Below are 6166 nucleotides of genomic sequence, written 5' to 3' on the forward strand. Positions count from 1 at the left end.
CCGCACCATGCATGCTAGGTCCGCCCCTGTATATAATATATATATATATATATATATATATATATATATATGTTTAAGTTCAAGAAATAAATCAAACTATTGTAATAAATGAGAGAAATGAATATGAGCCACTAGTTTTATTTTAGGTTTTAAATATTTAAAAATAAATAAAAAAGATGTAAATGCAACAATAATGCACACTTTCTCTCCAATTAATACAACTAATATAACCATAATAAATATCTATAATTAATATATTTAACTAATATAATTATAATAATTAAAAAAATAAAAACACTACTTTAGTTTTATTTTATATTTACACATCTTTCATTTTATTCAACATAAATACAATTTATTCATATATTACTATTTTTTATATTAAAAAAATAATTTCCATTCAATATATTAGTATATATCAACGTATTTAAGTTCAATAAATATACAACCTACACAAAGTTATAACCTACACTTGTATTGAGCAATAAAAACGTACAACATACAAAAAGTATATAACTTACGTATGTAATTCGACATCAACAATTATATAAACTACACAAAGATACGCATACCTACACATGCATAGGTCATATGTTTTCGTATGTAAGCTATGTTTTCTTTTTCTTAGAACAAGTGTACGTTATATGTTTTTGTGTAGGTTGTATATTTTTTATTGACATTTAATGCAATCATGTGTAAGATAGTTTTTTGTATTATTTATCACAATGTAACTACGTGTTAATGGATATTGATATGTTGAATTTGAAGAAATTGGTTTTGAAAAGAAATTAATGTATGAATAAATTGTATTTGTGTAAGATAAAATTTTCGTGTGTAGGTTATATGTTTTTTGTGTGTAGGTTATATGTTTTCGTGTGCGTGTGTATTTTATTGATGATGAATTTTGTGTGTAGGTTAAATGTTTTTCGTGTGTAGGTTATATGTTGTCTTATTCTTAGAACAAGTGTATATTATACGCTTTTGTGTAGGTTGTATGTTTTTTGTTGATATCTAATACAAACACATGTAAAATTGTTTTTTGGTATTATTCATCATAATGTAATTATGTATTGATGGATATTAATATATTGAGTTGGAAGAAATTAGTTTTGGATAGAAAGAAATCTTAATGTATGAATAAATTATACTTGTGTAGGATAAAAATTCAAGAAACAAAAAGTAAGTTATAAAAATAAATGAGTTCTTAATATTTTCTAATTATAATAATTTAACTATTAATTAAATAAATAAGTATTATGGTTTATTCGTTAGGGATTACTCCTTAGAATAGTAACCAACTTTGCAAGTTGTTCTAATCAGGTCACTAATACAAACTTTTGTTCCAATCAGGTCACTGAACTTTCATTTTTGTTCCAATCCTAGATATTTTACCTGAATAGCAGGTAATCTAGGTTTTTTTTTCCAATGTTTTTACTTTGCATAATAACTTTTAAAGGTCGCGAAAATTAGTAAAATGCGAAATAGAATTTTAAAATTCCGAAAATTTGCAAAAAAAAGTTCGGAAAATTAAGGTTCGGGTTAGAACGGGTCAAGGTCGAAACAGGTCAAAACGGGTTTCGGGTTAGTTTTATTATTTTTGAACCAACGAATCAGCGCATTTTCAACACGTTACAACTCGTTTTAACAGAAAAAGCTCGTTTAAGCGATTTTTTCAGTTCGTTTCAGCACTTAACAGCTCGTTTAAGCGATTTTTAAGTTCGTTTCAGCACTTAACAACTCGTTTAAGTTATTTTTCAATTCGTTTCAGCACATAACAGGTCCTTTAAGTGATTTTTCATTTCGTTTAAGCACTTAACAGCTTGTTTAAGTGATTTTTCAGTTTGTTTCAGCATATAACAGGTCGTTTAAGTGATTTTTCAGTTCGTTTCAGCAGCTAACAGCTCGTTTAAGCGATTTTACAGTTCGTTTCAGCATTTAACAGCTCGTTTAAGCAATTTTTAGGTTCGTTTCAGCACTTAACAGCTCGTTTAAGTGATTTTTCAGTTCGTTTCGGTACTTAACAGCTCGTTTAAGCGATTTTTAGGTTCCTTTCAGCACTTAACAGCTCGTTTAAGTGATTTTTCAGTTTGTTTCAGCACTTAACAGCTCGTTAAGTGCTGAAACGAACTTAAAAATCGTTTAAACGAGCTGTTAGGTGCTGAAACGAACCTAAAATTCGCTTAAACGAACTGTTAAGTGCCGAAACGAACTGAAAAAATCACTTAAACGAGCTGTTTGGTGCTGAAACGAACTTAAAAATCGCTTAAACGAGATGTTAAGTGCTGAAACGAACTTAAAAATCGCTTAAACGTGCTGTTAAGTGCTGAAACGAACTGAAAAATAGCTTAAACGAGCGGTTAAGTGCTGAAACGAACTTAAAAATCGCTTAAACGAACGAGCTGTTAAGTGCTGAAACGAACTTAAAAATCGCTTAAACGAGCTGTTAAGTGCTGAAACGAACTGAAAAATCGCTTAAACGAGCTGTTAAGTGCTGAAACGAACTGGAAAATCACTTAAACGAGCTGTTAAGTACTGAAACGAACTTAAAAATCGCTTAAACGTGCTGTTAAGTGCTGAAACGAACTGAAAAATCGCTTAAAAGAGCTTTTTCTGTTAAAACGAGTTGTAACGTGTTGAAAACGCGCTGATTCGTTGGTTCAAAAAAAATAAAACTAACCCGAAACCCGTTTTGACCTGTTCCGACCTTGACCCGTTCTAACCCGAACCTCAATTTTCCGAACTTTTTTTGCAAATTTTCGGAATTTTAAAATTATATTTCGCATTTTTACTAAATTTCGCAACTTTTAAAAGTTATTATGTAAAGTAAAAACATTGAAAATTAAAAAAAAAAAACCTAGATTACCTGCTATTCAGGTAAAATATCTAGGATTGGAACAAAAATTTGTATCAGGTAATTGGAACAGCTTGCAAAGTTGGTTACTATTAGTTATATTAATTGAAGAAAAAAATAATTAATAGCTTCTTTAATTAGCTTTAAGCATTTAAAACTTAAAACAAACTAGTGGTCCATATTCATTTCTTATATTTCTTGCGATAATATCATTTCTCTTTGAACCATTCCCTATATATATATATATATATATATATATATAAAATTCTTAAAATATGCATTTATGAAAACAAATTTCAAATTTTAGGTACCATTTGTAAGAAATTTCAAAAATTATAAACTAGTAATGACGAGTAGTTCGAAGAACCAATTAAAACTTTCCACGTGGCCATAAACTAACCGTAACGGGCACATTCACAAATCATTTACTCGGCACGGATAAAGAAGTTGCATGCTTCGTATCAACCCCACGAGTAATTCATAAATTCTTTAGTCACAACGAGTAGATCTTAAAACTTTTCGAGATAAGAGTAGTTTAAAAAACTAACTACGACGAGTTGTTTGTTTACCCAATACATTGAACCGGTTAGTTTTACAAAAGACTGACTAGAAATGTTACTTTGAAAGATTTATTCATCGTTATAAGTAGATCTTGGTCAACGACTAGTTTTTCTGGTTTAAAATCTCAATACGAGTAGTTTATTAGTAGGTAACTGAACATGACTCGTTTTAGCCCCAATATATTTAAAAATGTATAAAAAATATTATTTAATCTTTATTTTATGTCATTTAAAAAAAAATTAATATCATGTCTTTATTTTATGTGATTCCTTATTTTTATGTCATCTTTTATAAAAATTACTATCTCATGTAATATATATTTTTGATCCCTTTTTTATATCATCTTTTATAATAACATTTATGTCATGTCTCCTATTTTTGTGATCCCTTATTTTAGTGTTAATGTTTATTAAAATTATTATATCATGTCTTTTATTTTCTGTGATCCCTTATTTTATGTCATATATAATGAAAATATATCAAAAAAAAATGTTAAATAATCTTAAGTGCTTCTCCTACTATGATTATAAAATAATCAAACCCATGTCAGAATTATAACGACAAATATATAAAAAAAATTTTGTAAAGAGTTAATAAAGAGGCTAACTTTATAATGCACATCAGATTAATAATTGAAGATAAAACTAAGGATTAAAATTTTCCAATATGTAATCTCTATGTTTCTATATATTGTAGTTGATTTCCACTCTTTTTATGGTTGTATGGGTTAAATATGTAACTAATCTTTTATTCTTGTTGAAGCGCACGTTTGAATGTCTTTTTGTTGCATGAAGTTGTAATAATGAGATAGTTATCTGTTAGTCTTTGTCAAACTTATTATTTAAGAAATTATGATAAATTGACTAAAAAGAAATATTTCACGTGATTATATTTAGCCCATATCATCCAAAGTTAATTATTTGTCCACTATATAATTGTAAAAAGAAATGCTTATCCAAGAATTAAAATCTAGTCATCGTAGCTTTGCGTCACAATCGAAGGATAATCATTTACAAAATGCAAATCCAAACAGTCACTATGTTTACAAATAAATAACCTTAAATTGAGATATAATGAAGTCATTTTGCAAAGAAAATAGAAAATCCTTACCAACTCGACGAATAATTTATGTTCTATGAAAACCCAAGATTTTTATTTAATCCATGCCTAACATGTCGCCATTAAGAACATATGAGAGCTTTTCTATTAAGTGCAGTTCTCTATTCACTGACATGCAAGTGTACTTTCGAGTTTTCATGTGCTACAAATAACTCTTGTAAATTGTAAACATAATAAATTCAAAGGATTCACATATTGAACAATTTTAATACTAAATTGCTGACATCGCCAACGTCAGGAAGCAAATTTAGGGGTTTTACATTATTCACGCCTCGATTCAACGACTAAAACCAAAATTACATGAATCAACTAACATGTTAACAATCAAAAGTTAATGTATTCTTACAAGCGTTGAAGATATTAAGAATTATGAACAAATTACTCCCGCAGTCCCACTCATAGCTAATTTAAATTCAAATTCAAATATTGTTATAGTCAATGGTTGTTATAGGTTGCCATATGTAGTTAGTTAATTTCTCATGTATTCATGTATACCTTGGCTATATATTCTCCAATAATATTGAAGTAAATCATGGAAGCCAATAACATTCAATCTCTTTATGGTATCAAAACTCTTAAACTCGAAAGAGTAAAATCGATCCTTTTTCCTTTCCTTTTCCAAACAAGCATCATCAATGGCTGCCTCACAAAACCTAATTCCCATTACTGCCACCACCAACTTCACCAGCAAACTAAACTCTAATAACTTTTCCGTTTGGCGGCGTCACGTCCAGTCCACTTTGATAGGACTAGGGTTGGACAACTTCATCACCGGTGACGCCGATGCACCGAAAAAAATTATTACCAACAACAATACTATCATTCCTAATCTGGCGTACACTATTTGGTATCGTTAAGATCAAATTCTGTTTAGTGCTATTCTTGGTTCATGCTCCGATGACATCCAACCTCTTATTGCATCGGTTGCGACTTCAAAAGAGACTTGGAACCGTCTCACATCTAGCTTTGCAAGCAATTAACGATTCAGGATCATCTCTCTTAAATCCAAGCTTGCCAAAAATCCTAAAGGTACACGACCAATTGCTGAATTCTTGAACGAAATGCGCTCAATTGCTGACGAGTTGACGCTAGTTCATAATCCAATTGATGAAGAAGACCTTCTAGTTCACATCCTCACTCAACTCGGTGAGGAATACAACTCGATCACCGATGCGCTTAAGGTTCGAGAACAACCGATCTCCTACCCAGAACTGTTCGATAAACTCGTTGATTTCGAGCGGTGTCTCAAGGAGATAGCACCTACAACTCCTCTAATCGCTACCGCTAATGCCTCGCAAAGGCATTCGGGTCGCTTGCAGTTCAAATCCTCATCTGACAATCCTCTCGCACATCCCAATCGTACTCTGGCTCCTCCCAAAGACCATATCTTCCAACCAACAATTCTCCCCACACTCCACGCAACAACAAAACTAATATCTTTTGCAACTTTTGCAACATTCCGTGGCACGACACACGTGACTGTAGGAAGCTTGTTAAGTTTTTGAATGATCATCACATAGCATTCAACGGCAACCAACAAGTCACTTCGGTTGCTAATGCCACTTCATCTGCTCCTCAATCAACTCTAGGCCCTCAACGATGGATGATGGATAGTGGTGCTTCTCATCACTTAAC

Source organism: Bidens hawaiensis, unplaced genomic scaffold, assembly GCF_021521415.1.
Source record: "Bidens hawaiensis isolate Kalapana, Puna unplaced genomic scaffold, B.hawaiensis_p1.1 tig00006250_1, whole genome shotgun sequence".
Lineage (NCBI taxonomy): Eukaryota > Viridiplantae > Streptophyta > Magnoliopsida > Asterales > Asteraceae > Bidens > Bidens hawaiensis.